The sequence below is a fragment of the Rousettus aegyptiacus genome, unplaced genomic scaffold, assembly GCF_014176215.1.
Source record: "Rousettus aegyptiacus isolate mRouAeg1 unplaced genomic scaffold, mRouAeg1.p scaffold_m13_p_10, whole genome shotgun sequence".
Lineage (NCBI taxonomy): Eukaryota > Metazoa > Chordata > Mammalia > Chiroptera > Pteropodidae > Rousettus > Rousettus aegyptiacus.
In genome coordinates this window covers 56,939,624-56,956,803 of record NW_023416285.1, presented here as the reverse complement: position 1 = coordinate 56,956,803, position 17,180 = coordinate 56,939,624, and the positions used below count along the sequence as shown (strand labels likewise).

The window sequence follows — 17,180 nt, the reverse complement described above, 5'->3', positions numbered from 1 at the left end:
GTTTTCTATTTACATTTTTATGTTCTCTATCTCTTTTTTAAAGTTCTTACTGGGTTTATCTACTCTTCTCCTAAGTTCATTGAGCATACTTATAACCAGCGTTTTGAACTCTGCATCTGGTAGATTGATTGTCTCCATTTTGTTTAGTTCTTTTTCTGGAACTTTGTTCTGTTCTTTCATGTGGAACATGTTTCTTTATCTATTCATTTTGGCTGCCTCCCTGTGTTTGTTTCTATATCTTAGGTAGGGCTCATATGTCTCCCAGTTTTAGTATAGTGGCTTTATGTAGTAGGTGTCCTATAGGGCCCAGTGGCACAGTCTTACCTGATCACCCAAGCTTGGGTGCTCCAGGTGTGTCCCTCATATGGGTTGTGTGTGTTCTCTTATTGTAGTTGAACCTTGGTTGCTGTTTATAAACCAGTAAAAGGGACTAACCCTCAAATTGATTGGTTGTCAAGACTGGCCAGTGAGTAGCTGACCCTATGGAGCAGGACTGGCTTTAGCAGGGCTCTGGTGTCTGCCTAGTCTGCTCTTTGGATGTGTTAATTTTGGATGCAGCCCTCGGTTGTGCTCTGATTTGGTCAGAGGCCAGCCACTTGGCGTGCCAGCCCCAGGGCCTCTTGGTAGAGACCCCACTACATGCCACTACATGCGAAGTTCAGCTACAGCCTGTGCCACCTGCTCAGGGCCACCTGGGAAAAATCCCAATCAATCTGCAGATGGCTGCCATCCATTCTGGGCTTGGAAGTGTCTCAAGAGGCCAAGCTGCAAACTGAGGCCAGCTGCCACTAGTGCACAGTTTGGGGTTGTTCAGCAAGAGGTATAGGGAATGCTAAGGCCAGATGCTTGCGTTTTGCAAAGCCATGATAGGTTTTAGAAAAGTTCACAGCATGAGCCAAAACAGGCCATTTGTATGGAAAAGCCACTGGAAACAGCTTGGGTAGCCTATAAGTTGGATGAAGCAGGATTTCAGAGAACTACTAGGACAGGGCAACCAGTGTTAGGTTGACGAAGATTTAGATATGGCAGCCGCCTGTGTCAGCATACTGGGAATGGGGAGGCTAAACAAAAAAGCAATGGCTTCTTCCATTATTTCTAAGAGAAAGCTCCTAATCCATCCTTCACCTTGAAGCCAGACAATTTAGTTTCTCTCAGTATGTCCTTGGCACCTTTCAAGTTACCGTCCCAGTGCTGGAGCTTAAAGCAAGTAATTCCACCAGCAAGGAAGTCTGCACATGGACCCCTTAAGAGGAGAGTGTCACCATAGTCATAGTTCGCCACACTCAGCCGCACTCTCTATGGTTTCCACAGCCAGAAGTTGTGGGGATTTCTCTTCTTGGCACTAGAACCCTGGGCTGGGGAGCCCAGCATGGTGCCCATGACCCCTACTGCTCAGGCGGAACCTTCAAAGCTAAGAAATCCTTATCCATTCTCAATTGTCTCACGTGGATGTGAGACCAGCCCATTCTGCATCTCTGCCCCTACTATCAATCCTGAAGCATCTTCTCCTTGCGTCCCCAGTTGTATTTCTGTTGGAATTCTATTCATCTAGACTTCAGGTGACTCCTAATGATGGCTTTTCCATAATTTAGTTGTAATTTTGATGTGGTTGTGAGAGGAGGTAAGCATGGCATTTATCTACTCCACCACTATCTTCATTGGAAGCCCAGAATGTCAAGATGTAAAAATCTTCATTATATTTTGTCACCTTTTGATTTTGTATTTTTGATTGATTTTTTTATGCTTGATGTATATTCAATAGGTTTAATATGATAGAGAATAATGGACATTATGGCTGATAGGCAATATTAAAGGTAAAGTGGGTAGCAGTACAATTAATTGAGGTGATCAGGAAAATAACTGTCAGATAAGCCACAACCTAAAATTAAAGTGGTTTAGAACAATAGTACATGGGGAGGAGACAGCATGAGCCAAGCTAACTTCCAGGACCTAATAAAGAAGGGGTTTAGTTTTCTGTTATTAAGAAAAACTAAAATGTAAATCAGAAAAGTGAGAGAAGCATCAGTGTCTTGCTCAATTTAAATACAAATGGAGACCAAACTTGAAAATTCCCCAAGCAGACAAAACCATCTTAGCCACATAAGTGAAATAAATCTTGCTCATTTCATAAAAATAAGTGAAACACAACTTGGGTCACTTTCTGTAAATGCTCTGAAAATCATAAACACATCTTAAGCTGTTCCCCCAAACTGGCATGAGAAAACCACTCTTAACCAATCCCCTATCCTTAAGAAAACTTTACTGCAATAACCCATCATTGTAAAGAATAAACATCCTCTACATTTTCACTGTATTACCTGTCCTATAACCTCTGAGCCTCATTCTATGGTTGGTTTGAGAACTCCTTGTTCATGGCATGTTTGTATATGCATAATAAATTCTTACTAAATACTATTTTATTAACCTAGTGGTTTTAATTTTGCTATTTGTGGATTTCTGACAGTATGGATTAGGACCATAATAAGAGATTTCAGGCTTATAACTTCCCTATGGTCACCACAAACACAGTGGACACCAGGTCTGCTAGAGAGGCTAATGGCATAAACAAATCAAAATCACACAACAAAATCAGAAAGACAGAGATCCCAATATACTCCTTGCCTGATTAGAATTGTTTAAGGGGCTAGGAATGGTTAAATCAAGTGGGAAAATTTTGTTTTCCATATATCAAACTGATATTCCATAAAATACAGTTTACATTGTTTAGAGTAAATCGACATCTGCATTCATAGCTATTCCCTGTGTGATCTGTTATAGTTTTGAATTTAGCTAATTTTTTTCTCTTTTCTGTCATTTAGAAATATAACTTTTTGAATTTGTGATTAATAAAAGATGGACCAACACTACCTACATCAGCAATAATGTAACCAAAAATAGCATCAGCACGAGTCAGGTGAAAATCCACTCTAAACAAGTAACTTTCCATCTAAAAAGAAATATGTATTTGGGTTTCTCTTAATTGCCACATAATTGCAAATTATATATGTTTTATCTCACCATTTTCAAATTTATAAGGACACTAATGAGAAATGTTTCAAGAGCCTTACTTCATACAGGTTACTAAGCAAGAAAATATAAACTTGTCTTCCTGGGGCTCTATCACTTTTTCTTTTCATTGCCGACTGACATTGAAAAGGAGTGGTTACATTCCTGCTTTAATCTCTGTGTGATAGCATTGTGAGCAGGACTCTGGCAGTAGGAAACAGAAGTAGTAACAGCCAAAGTTGCCATAGCATGCTCAGAAAAGACCTGGACAAGACCAATACATAAGGAGGCTCTGCCAAAAGGAAGCACTTATCATTTGTCATGCTAGAATAGCAGCGTACCAGTCAGTATCCCTGTCCTGAGATTCTGAATATGACACCTTCTAATTACACATTAGGTCCATTTCAATCAAATGCAGTGTGGCAACAGCAACCCTTAATTCTAAGCTGGAAAGAATGGAAAAGAATACTAGCGATGTTTATTTTCTTTCTCTTGTTGGAAAGTCTGGTCAAGATGACAATATGAGCATGTGCATATCTTTTTCTTTCTCCTTTGACATTTTTTCAAAGAAAATAACATATTTTTAAATACTATGATTAAAAATCTTATAAATAATTGAGAAGACTGTGCCCTTTTGAAATAAACTTAGAAAATAAATACAAAACATTAAGAAATGTCTAATTTATCTTAGAAATATTCAAAGTAACTATAAGAGAAAAGAATACACAGGTGCATGTGAACATATACATGCATGCGCACAAACACACATGCTTGATTCTATTTGTTGTAGCAGTAATATTATAATTGTATAGGGGGAAAATAAACAATATATAGAAGATAGGAACAAAATTGCAAAGCATTCTGAAAATTAAGAGAAAAATTAAATAATTCATCTCATTTCATCTAAAGTAATTTTGTGAGAGGCACCATCATGCTATGCACTACTATTGTAGAGCCCAAAACCTAATGAAATTGTGATATCATCAATTTTAAATGCTTCTTTATATCAAAATGTCATTTACAAAAGTGTCTTAGAATTAGTTTAATACTGTAAATGAGGAAATCTGTCAGATTCTAGGATGGAGTGACATCACTATGATTAAATCAACTGCTTTTACATTTTATATATATGGATATATTTGTTGACATGTAAATTCAATGAAAACTCTAGGTATATTCTCACATTAGATAAATTCCTGAAAATATAAATAAATCATATAATAAAAATAAAATGAGTTTTTACATAGAATAGCAATTAAAACAGTTCTGTCCTAATAGTTATACATGTATATAAAATATTTATATATAAATATATAAAATTATATGTACAAATATAACTATATATAATACAATATTATAAGCGGGCAGTAGGAATTAAAATAACCAATGGAAGGTAAAATAAAATCAATTGTTGTGAAATAAAAACTAAGTTGGTATAAGAAATAGATACACAAGAAGCATACTATCGAAATTTGCTGAGAAGATGAATCATTTTATTTATATATATATATATATAAGAAGCCTTTATCCAAAATTTTAGAGGACAGTGTAGGATGTTGGAGTCAAATCTACTTTTCTGAGTATTCCTTCCCGGTTTATTTTCCGGGATTAGCCATAGTAACAAACATGTTTCATCCTGTATTTAATTATTCATGAAATAGAAACATCATGAGATAATCTGTACTCAATGTTTTCCTCATACCTTCCTCCATATTAGTAGTTTCCAAACTCTTTCTAACATGACTTTCCCTAAGATGTCTCTAAGTCACCTCTGAGTATAAGACCAGGGTCAACTGAGCAGAACTCTATAAAGCAGCCCTATACCTGCTTTAACTTTAATCAGAGAAGCTTGGCATTTGTCTCCTCTATGCCCTCACTTGAAAGAGGTAGAGAACCTTACTTGCACATGAAGTTTTATGTATTATTATTTAACAAGGCTGAATATCCAAATTCAGACTATATTGGCAATACTAACAGGAAGTAGGATGTTTTTTAACCTAACATTGCTTAGAAATTTAACTGCATGAAAGATATCTTGTTGAGTTAATAAATACGATGGGATAAGGAAAGAAAAAAAAATATCTTATTTAAAATTACAGCCAATAAACATCGTCTGTATTCAATATGGCAAGAGTCTCTAATATAAAGACTATTGTACCAACAGATCATTATGGGAAAACTGTATAAAATTAATATACATTATAGCTGTTGATACATTGTCATTTTAAATATAACTAGATGAATCCACATTCATCTTGACATTATTATAGTGACGTAATTTTTACCAGAAACTGCAAATACGATTGTTAAAATATTGACTATTTATACCTCAAAAAGAATGTCATGTAATTAGAGCTGAAATTCACCTTAATTGCAATAAAAAGTTAAAACTTGAAAATAAGTCTAATATTTTAACTGAAAAAGAGAAAACCAGATAGTTTGTCTTTGTAATTTTGAGGGCGGAGACACAATTAAATTTGACACCAACGCTAGTGTCATCTTCTATAAAAGAATCAAACATTTACTGACAATTTTTTAAAAATAATTTTAGAGCTTATCTATTTAAATTATCCATTTTACAATTTCGAAAAGTGTTGTGAACAAGCACGTCTCTTAGACAAATAAGAGGAAGAGATTTGAATTAAAAATTCAAAGGTACTTTTTTTTTTGATGACACATTTATAAGCATGATTGTGAGCTCTGGATATGTAAGTACTTGTAGAGAATGATTTACATTTATTGAGTTCATTGTGTGTCAGCCATGATTCAAAATATATCATATATTTTGTCTAATACAGCCTTCACCCCAATTTTTGAGATTTTGAGAGGGATGAACACAAAATTAGTAACAAAGTCTGCTAATTCCCAGCTCCACACCAATTGTATAATATACCATATACCTTATTAGGCTTTGCATAATCTTATGTAAAGAACTGTATTGCAATGTGGGATCTGCTTTAAAGAGAAATTCATCAGCAAACTTGGAGGGAGTGTACGTCATTGCTCACAGAATAAATGAAAACGAAAGCTTACCAGGTTATGAAAATAAACTTTAATACATATTTCTGTTTCTGTTAGTCAATTTTAAAAAATTCTAACAAGATTGGTTTCTCTAAATTCCCAGATTTGTTATTGGTATATATATGTTAACAATAAGAAATGTGTTTTACCCAGGCAGACAAAAAGTTTTATTTTATCCACCTGTGTAAGACTTAGCTCCAGAATGATACTATTAAATTTAAAGTTGACATGGAATTCAGCACACCAAGCTTTAACTCGGAAATAGAGTATTTGCAGCAGCACATGCTATAAAATCTCTCTAATAGTCAATAAAACTGACAAGTGTCATTGCTTACTACCTGTTACCTAGTAAATTTTCAAATTATAGAATTCATTTGTCATACTCCACTTAGCATATCTATAACTTTCCAATAAAAAATGCTATCTTCAAGCAGTTATTTTAATAAGTGAAGGATTAAATGCTAAAATAAGAGGTGATAAAAGGGAAATGTGAAAGGCAATTATATCCCGTTTCTTAAGATAGAAATAGGGATCACCTGGTGGTTCAGATTGCTGTTCTTAAAGACTTTACTTAGGAAGACACATCAAAACCTAGAGAAATAAATAATGTTTTATCAAATGCTGACATGATTTCAGATGCATCTGTGGATAAGATTTGTTCAGTGGTAGTGAAGATGTATTATAATTACCCTCAAACAGCATACAGGGACTAAAGAGGTGATTGTTATGATTCACTGAAGCAAATTTACATCTGTATGGAAATGTACCTCTTACTGTTACATGTGCATACTAATAGAAATCTGCCCAAATTATTTAGTCACATTAAATACTGTCAATATTGCCTGTTCGTCAATGTTTACTTAAATGTTTTTAATAATTTTTGAAATTATATATGTTTTTCCTCAGACCAATTTTGTTACTCACTGGACGAAATGTGAGATAGAAATAAATTACAGTCCAGAACACAACAAAGTTGAGAAAATAATAAAAATGGTTAAGCACTGATAGTATAATTTGTTTTAAGTGCCTGGAAAGAACTTTCTGAGTTGCCCTATTATTGCATGACAAAGTTGTATCCAGTAATGAAAAATAATATAAAAGGGAACTATTAGAAACGAGAGTAAGCATTGGCAATGTGTTAGGACTTCTCATCATTTTTAGGCAGTGAAAATTGCCCAAAACTAAGATGGACTTTATTTAAAATATCAACTGAAACAATTAGTAGGCTCTCCTCATTGTGCATTACATTTTGAAAAACATATTTTGGTTTTCATTTTATGTCAAAATATTGTGTTTGCAATAGTCATATTCCTACCCTTCATCTTTTTATTTTTCAAAATTATTATTCATATGTATATTCTTTCCATCTAATTCTAGTATGGAGTAATAGCTTTTTGCTTTTGATATGTCTTCCTAAATTCCTCTATTAGTTAGGATGTCAGAGTCTCTAAGCAAGACACAGTCAATGTCTGAAAATCCTTTGATGAGATGAAAAGACTTTTTTACTCACAGAAAATTATCTAAAGACAAGAGTTTGTGACCAAAAACATGGTTAGTAATGTGTTTTTGAAGAACTTTGATTTGTTTAATTCATCATAGAAAGTTTGGCTTTGTGTACTCAATCCTAGAGAAGGAAGTAAAAGAGTTGAAATAATGATTAAATGAATGTGACTAATAGAATATTCTTTATATTTTTTATAAGAGATGGATGATATAGCAAGTTGTCTGAGAGCCAGGTAAATGAGTGAAATTAGAAGTTGACTGCACTAAAAGAAAATTGAAGCTCTGTTTGCCCTTATGTACCAAAGAGAAACATTTGGAAAATAGGTGATGTGTTTTTATTGATACCACTGAACTTAGTCCCAATTCTTATTTTAATTTTATCATACAATTACATTGCTAGTCCATGATTCTAATACAAATCCTGAATACAAGCAAAATTATCTTGCTTCTCTCAGAAATTACTGGTATTACAACCTAACAAGAACATTTTCCTCTCACATTTCCTAATTATAATTTAAAACCTGAAGTTTTCAACTAGAATAAAAAAAGATAATACTTTTTACTTCATGACAGTTGCTTCTCTAACTATGTGTTTTTTAAAATTTCTCTACTAGGTTGATGGATTTTCAAATCCACTCATCCACCCACTGATTATAGATAAGCTACATTTTTTTTTAAATGGTGAAAAGGAGATATCTTATTCTCTTTAGTCTTCTCTAATGAATCTTTGAAAACAGCTTAAAATTTCTATACATGTAATATTTGATGAGGAAATCAAAATACAACATTATCAAAGTAATTTCTGTGAGTGACAATACATTTTTAACCTAATTTATCTAATATATATGCCATTAAAACAAATCTATGTATTTCTGTAATTTGGTTCAGTCCACTAATTGTGTACTCAAAATTCTCAATGTAGAAAATGTGTACCCATAATTCAAAGGACTTTAAAGATCCTTTATAATCAAGAAAATATAATTCTAGACCTTATCTCCAGGTAATGCAAGAGAAAATTGCACACTTCATATAAAAATTGTATTCTTAAATAAACATATTGTGCATAGACCTGGAAACAAGGTGACTTTAAGGGAAACCAATTTCCATACAGTTTTACATGTGATATCAGACTTAAAGTGGGTTTCATCATTTATTCATCTATAATGTCTAACACATTATCAAGTAAATATATTCAAATATATTTAATTGAAACTAAATTATTTCAAATAATTTAATTTGAAATTATTCATAAATATAAAATGTTTTATCACTAACTCTTTAAAATACATAAACACTTTAAAGACTTATATTAAGAGCAAGTGTTTCAAGATTCAGTCAGGAACTACACCACTAGGAGGAGTTTATGTGAAATTTATTACAGGAGTTTGACCTTACACATTTGTGGGAGCTGCTTAGGCATTTTATGTAAAGTTACTGTGCTCATTTCTGGTGCTGGAGCCTGGAGTCTTCAGGGCAGATAGTGAGGAAGAGAAGATGTATATAAAATGATAGAGAACGAAGACAAGTATTACTGCATAAGAATAAACTGAAACCCATGTCAGCTTTTGCTGCTTCTAATATTGATGGTATGGCTGTCTTGCAGAAACTGGTACCCTTTCCCATGGAGCTAAATGCTTGGCCCAAAAGTTGAAAAAGCTACAGGAGGATCCAGAGAATTAGTGCAGCAGTTGCACTTTTGACTATAGCCTAACGCTAGAGAGACGAGCTGGCAGATAAGTGACAGCATGCATGAATTACATATAGCTGCTGCTTCATTTAAGCCCTTCAAATCTTGTACAAGAACCTCTTCTGTGGCTCATCTTAAATTGAAATATTCAGAGAAAGGAAATTTGGGAATGTAAATCAGCATAGCCAAATTGACACATTACAAAGCTACTGCAGCCAATACAATTTTTGATTCTATTTCTCTGCCCCTGAATTTTAATCTCAAATCATCAATTTTATTAGTATTAATAATATCTATTTTGTTTCCAAAAAGAAAGGTATGTAGTAACACATTTTCTTGCAGTTATTTTATGTGGTATGTACAGATGATCATTTTTTAGCTCTGAAATTGTCATCAAATAGGTAAAGATAATTTATACAATGTTTAGGTAAGCATGAGAAGAAAGGTAATCATAATTTTCACTGATTAGAGGGAGAGGTAAAGAAAAATTTCTCCTTTCTGGTACAAAGAACAAATTTAAATAAAAAATAATCTGAGAAGCTAAGCATAATGTTGCATAAACTTTATTATGCGTATCTTAAATGATCTGTAAAATAAATTCTAAAACATTGCTGCTTCTAAATTCACAATTCTCTCTGAGTCATATATGCCATAGTTAATTGCCTATCATTTTCTCAAAACTAGAACATAACATTTACTGTATATTTTGTAGTGAGTTTCATTTTCAGATGATGAGGTAAATATCATAGGTTACTCAGTTTAAAAGTGAGAGGAATGCTTCCATTACATGAAAGGACTACCTGATATTGTCCAAGCACTCACTCTATCTAAAAGATCTGAAACACATTAAAGAAAATTACTGTTTTGTATGTATCTCTACACCATTAAAAAAATTTCATCAAAACCAATGTTCATAAATTATACTTGGAGAAAAATTTTGAGTTTATAAAAAAGACATTAAACTTGTAGTTATTATATTTTGGGCAACCAGATCAGAATAGGACTTAATTTAACATATTACTATTTAAAATATGTGAAGCTTTTATTGATGTGTGGGTAAAACTAAGATCGAATAACATCTGAGCTCCACTATTATCCCCCACTGAGAATTCTCCAATGTCTAACTGGGAATCCCCAAAGAGAGTCTGATATGATCTCAGAAAGCAAACTTGGCTTCTGGCTGGGTAATTGCTGGCCTCAATTACTTCTATTTTTGCCTTTCACCTCTTCTCTGTCCTCTGTTATCCCAAGATTTTCTGTCAACACTCACCCTCATCTCACTGTTCTCATCTCTGGCTCCACCAAGATGTCCTCTGCTGACCTCAGCTAGAGACAAATTCAAACTGTTGCCTCTAATCTTCATGAAACTGAAGAGCTAAGAACGCTCTTATAAAGTTATAATCACATAGAGATCCCTATGAGGTTTTTCATAGAATTCACAAAATTTTATATGTAAATTACCCAGCAAATACTTTTAATATAACAGATATTTTTAAAATATATTTTTATTATTTGAAGAAAAAGCTTAATAAGGAATCAACTATATTAGAAATACCATAATTTCAGGTTAGTTATTCCACTACGTGGAAGTTTACACAACATAAAATTTGTTGTTCTGTATTCATCAGACAAAATATGATCAAATTTTTCTAATTACTCCATATTTCAATAAAATTACTTTTATATTTCAGTGAAATTTACTAAATGAGTTATACATTCTAAATGGATGAGTACATATATATACAATAGAGACCTTATTAAAATACAATTGCTTACTTATATGAATATTATTTATTTACAAGAGTGATTTGACATTGTTTTTAAATAAATATTATGAATTTTTGACATTTATTTTGCTATTTAAATATGAGTTTTCTAAAAAGAAAACTAGTTTACAACTCAAAACACTAGTCGAAAGAGGGAAAAGTCAGTCTAAATAGCAATAAATAGCAACGAATTTCTTTAGAAAAGATATGATTTATAATAATGAGCCAACTATCTTCATATTCAGAAAATTAAACTACTGTGACTCAAGATTTCTCAGGCAAATAAAAGAACTCTATGAAAGTAGTCACTTTGATGGTCATTTAGAATGGACAGTAGTAACAAAAAATGACTTAAATTAGTATGTAGAATAAGATTAAATCCATTCCCCAACACACATTTTTAGTCATGAAAAGAAACCCCTATTGATAATTCTATTGAATCAAAGACCTATCATTGTCCAATTTTTGTCTTTTTTCTATAATAAGTTTAAAATTACTATCCAATAATTCATCAACATGGTTTTTATATGTCATAAACTACATTTTTAAAGCATACAGAATTAATATTAATGAGATTTATATTTCACTCTCCCTCATTTTTTATTGAAAAGAAAGCTAATGTGTATTGAGGTTTTACTGAGTCATATAAAAAGTTTATATACATTATTCAATTTAATTATCTCACAAAACTTTGATATTTCTGATTTTTTTTTACGCCTATTTTATGGAAGAGGGAACTGAGACTAACAAATTGATCAAGGACTAATTATCATCAAGAAGCCAAGCTAATTCTTTAACAAAATCAGACTAACACAAAAGCTCATTTTCTTGGCAACTATACTTTTTTTCTCTCTAAAATTATCTATTTATCTAATTAGTATCACTTTTACTTAATTCTGTAATCCTAATCACAGCTCTCTAAGATAGGTTTTGTTAATTTAAAGGTGAAAAAACTTATAGTTTCAGAGGGATGACAGTAAATGCTAACAAATAAAACATTATGAAATCTAAATATCTTTGTCATTTCTTTTCGCTATAGTCTGTAGCCAAATATAAAATGTTTTGCTGAAACAAAAAAAAAAAATTATATGGCGGCATATATTTCTCAAGAATCAATGCTAGTCTGGGAACTGGACAACAGTGCTGTTACAGGTCATATTCTGAGGGAAGCCATATGTAAGTAAGTCAGAGTTTAGTGTCAAGATGTTTATTAGGAACAAACTCTTGCTATCAAAACCTATGGAAAAAAAAAAAAAAAGAGGAAGCAAGGCAAGATATGGCAGGCCCAACAACTTGAGTCAACACCTCAGGAGCTCTAGAGGTAAAATGGTTCATCTAAGCTGTCCTGTGTAAAACAGAAATGGTGAAGCCTCTATACCTTCCTCCTTGCCCTGCCCGCCTCAGTGTCTTCCTGTTTTCTTACCAAGAAAGGACATGACCTTGAGCAAGCGTGCTCTCACAACTAAGAACATCCTGAAAGTTCTAATGGCTGGACGCTGTCAGCGGCTGGGGCAATACTTTCTTTCTTGAAGGGGAGTCGGAGTTGTACTTCTTAATATCCACAAATGTATTTCTCTCCTGAGATATACGAACTAAACTTAGCAATAATTTTAAGTCTTACTATTCGTTTTCCCTAAAGTTGAGTTGATTTTGCCTCAGAAGTACCATATCTTATGGTGCGTCCACACATTTGGATATGTCCATTCAACCTATATCCTTTCTAAACTTTAATTCTATATATATAAATATACATACACATATACATACATTTTACATATGTATATAAAATCTATGTATGTATGTATATTATATATATATATATATTTTCTATTGGTCTGGACATTTCAGCCAAGTTTTGAATTTTTAAATTACTCATATATGTCAATTGCCAATTGCAAAAGCTACTCTTTTCACATTCATAAACACCAACAACAATGTAACTTTCAAATATACTCTTAACTTATTCCAAAACGCATCGTGGGTTCGTGCTAAATTTGTGGTTTGCAAAGCTTCATTAATGGACTACGCCAGGTCAGTGGAAGGCTGTTTTAAGCATTGGAGCTTGAAAATCCTATGCACCATTGTTAAAGCAATATGATTTCTCTGCAAAAAGAAGCTTTCCCTTCCTCTCTCTAGCCAACTAAATCAGAATGTAATTAGGACAAAGAAAAGAAATCTGAAGCTCAAACAAAAACTGTATTGTTATGAAGTTTAAAGGTGAGTTTGTACAAATATCAAAAACTAATTAAGCAGAACAGGTGATATTTAACTACTTTGAAACTTTGAGAAAGGAAAATTGATTTTTGTCTCATTGGATTAAATTACATTTTCATATTGATTGACACAAAGCACTTCTGTTACTTCTCTTCCAGATAAGGTAAATACACTAGCTGCTATTTATTCATGAAACCCTATCTCTCAAAATTTCAGGGAATTTTATTCTAGCATTTTATTATTGAACAAATATTTTGACAGGTGATGATATTTTAGAAGATAAACAGAAATATACATCCATCCACTTCCTCTACATAATTTAGACCTAGAAAATAAGGCATAGAAGTGGTAGAGTGTAGTCACAGGTCAGTTTTGTGTGTGATGTAGATTAAGATCAATGGAATCAATAAAGTTTAATTAAAACTTTAACCATTCATTATTTTTGTCAATCACAAAACTAAAGGGTTGAGCTAAGAACTGCTAGAAGTTCAGTAATCATTTTATTTCATTTACTTTCCCAAAGTCACTAATGGATAAGGATAAAAACATGTAAGCCCCAAAGAACAATAAAACTAAAAGAAAGTTAAGAAAATATCCTAAGAGAATGGGGCAGAGAAGAGGATAGGAATATAGAATCTTATTTTCTAAACCATAAAATACTCCCATCTCATAGAAAGTGCACCAGTTTTAACTGATTTATTTGTTTTGTTTAGAATTTCGGTTTGAGAAAGTAAATATTGTGATAATCTGCTTGGAAAGAGGGAGAAAGTTTAGAGAAGCAACCCAAAGTTAATCTTGAAAGAATGAAATAATTTTTATGATCACCGTTTTAGGCTTTTATTATGCTGATGGAAAATACAAGCTAAAAAAAAAAAAAAACAGCATGGACTTTTTGAATAGTAGAGGATTTATTCGTGGTTTTATGGAATAAGATTCAGAAAAGAAATAAAGCACAAGAATTAAAAAAATAAAAATCTCATGAAAAACTCAGAGTTAACTGATAATTTTATCTTTGTTCTAATTTGTATCCTCAAACTAAAACTTCAAACAGCTTTCTTTCTTACACTGAATGAAATTCTAAATATTCAATGGGCTTTAAGAGATAATAAATGACTTTACCCCTAATTACTTTTCTGATCTCATTTCTTACTATCCTCTACACTGGTTTATAATCATTGCAATTCTGTAAATTATTCTAAATACACACACAACTCAAGCCCATTGTAGTATCTGTTTCCTATATCCCAGGTGACTTGCTCGTTACTTCCTTAAACTCTCTGCTTACATAGCAAAGGGTGCTTTCTTGATAGTCCTATATCAAATTTCACCACTCTTCTCTCACTTTGCTTTAATTTTTCAGTTATTACCACTTTTTACAATATCGTATTTGTTTGCTTTTTTGTTATTGTCTGTTTTCCCCCCAAAAGTCTGTCTCCCCTATGAAAGCATAAAGCCTGTTTTGGTCACTCATATCCTAGCACCTGCAGGAGACTCAATAAATATTTTCTGAATGAATAAATAGATCTCCTTACTTCCCAACAGAATTTTTAGTATGAAATAAACTTTAATTTTTGTGTTATGAAGTTGGTTGTCCCTTCGGGCATGGAATGAAGCATTTAGTAAAGCTCTAAGATAAATGCAGGCAAGCATCAGCTCATAGTTGCTTCCATGGTAATCACTGAAGTAGTCAGTTACTCTGAGAGAGAGGAGAAGCATCTCACAGGGTTATTTATATCTTCATGTTATTGAGATACAGAAAAAAGAGACTGAGAAAGTGCCTGTACTCATTACTTATTAAAGTGATAGCTATATACTATAAAAGAGTTTAGTAAAGTCCCATTCATTGGAAACTATTTAAATATGATTCAGGCCTATGGCTTTACAGAAATTTAATGTGACCAAAAGATAGAAATAAATAAAATTAGATAGTTTAATATAGAAAAGAATGCAACACACACACACACACACACACAGAGCTCAGAGTTATCTTATAATTTTATTATTGTTCTATTTTGTACTCTTAAACTAAAATTTCAAATGGCCTTCTCTCTTATGCTGAATGAAATTCAAGATAGTTTAGGGAACTTAAGGGGTAATAAATGACTTTATCCCTAATCATCAAGGGTATCCTTTCTCCCTGGTGAACTTTTATCAGGAGTTGACGGACAAATGATTTGAGGCCAAAAACGCTACAGCATGTGGAATTTCCTCTACATATATTCAAAGAGCAATCCTACCTGGCTCATCTCAGCCTGTTTCAAAAACTCTACAGATTAAAAAAGACAAACATTTAATTCCAGGCTATCTTTCCTCTTTTTCTTTAAGGCTCTTAAAAAGTATAATTTCCAACTACCAACCCCTCCCCCCACCGAAAATAACAGTAACAAATCTAGTCTTAATATTTTCCCAACTATAGAAGAGAAAATTAGCTACTAGAAATACTCTTTGGGGATTATATTGTCTCCTTTAGGCCATTAAAGTGACATTCAATGAGAATGAAATGAGAACCTCCAAGAAGAGGAGAGACATTTTATTCCAGGCCATGCCACTAAATCACTGGTTTCGTATATCAAATAAAGCGCGAAAATATCTAATTATCTTAACCAGTTAGGTGTTTAGAAGAAATTTGAAAAAGGGCTTTACATAGGCCACCACTTCTGAATCTGAAACTAAATCAAAGAAACCTTTGAAATGTGAATTACTCTGTTCCCTATTCTTTCGACGTATATGATAGCAGGACTTATCACAGTTAATGCTTTAAAAAATGTATTGAATAGCGATTGAATTTGCAAAGTTCTAGCATGAATTAGGTGACTAGAAAAGGGACATATTTTAATTTCTGTTCTACATATATTGACAAGAACATTAAAAAGTTAAGAGACTGGCCATGCTTTTTTAGATACAATATCAAAGACACACTCTATGAAAGAAATAATGGATAAGCTGGACTTCATTCAAATTAAAAACCTCTGCTCTGAAAAAGGCAATATCAAAAACTTCAGAATGCATAGGAGATGGAACCGTAGTTCCATGGTGCAGCCCAGAGTTGGCCTGGTTGGGGCAAGGGCGCAGGGAGTGTGGCTGTCATTCCTGTGCTTAGCAGGGCTGGCCCCACTCTCTAAGGTTTGTGGGCAGCCCGTGCAAGATCCCTGCCTTACCGGGTGGGGAACAAGAGGCAGGAAGACGTGCAAGTGCATTGAGCTGGGAGGACGTCTCAGAAAAGGCCTATATTCTATCAGCAGGATCTGAATAAGACAATCTGGGAGGTATCCAAGAGTTACCAGAACCCGTTTCTGGTGGATTTCTGGTGCCTATGGCTCTGTGTGTGCCGTTGTGCCACAAAAACTAGGTTACATGTGGCAGTGAAAAGCAACTCTCCAGACCATTTCAGTCCAGTATTCAAGCCAAAAGGACCTGTAGAGACTGTGGTTACTTGTACAAAACATGAAAATGTGATTGGTCTGTTGGATATTTTTATACCAGCAAGGTATCTGGAGGAATTCAACAATGTGTATCTGGCAACCCATCTTATGGAGCCAGATCTGAAAAAAAAAATTATGAAATGTCAGTTTATGGATGACCATGTTCAGTTCTTTATCTAACCAGATTCTCCGAGGTCTCAAGTAAATACATTCCAGTGGCATAATCCACGGGGATCTAAAACCTAGTAATCTAGCTGTGAACCAAGACTGCGAGCTGAAGCCAAGAAACTACATTCAGTCTTTGACTCAAATGACGAAGATAAACTTTGCAAATGTATTTATTGGTGCCAATCCCTTGCTAGAGAAGATGCTTGTATTGGACTCAGAAAAGAAAATTACAGCAGCATAAGTCCTTGTACACACAATTTTGCTAGGTGTCATGGTCCTGATGACAAATCAATCCTTTGAAAACAGAGAACTCCTTATAGATGAATAGGAAAGCCTGACTTACCACAAAATCATCAGTTTCGTGCCTCCGTCCCTTGACCAAGAGGAGATGGA

General features: G+C 33.3%; 1 pseudogene; it reads left to right on the top strand.

Moving 5' to 3' along the window:
- Positions 1-649: 649 nt before the first annotated feature.
- LOC107516576 lies at positions 650-17,028 on the top strand (annotated as a pseudogene).
- The last annotated feature ends 152 nt before the right edge of the window (positions 17,029-17,180 follow it).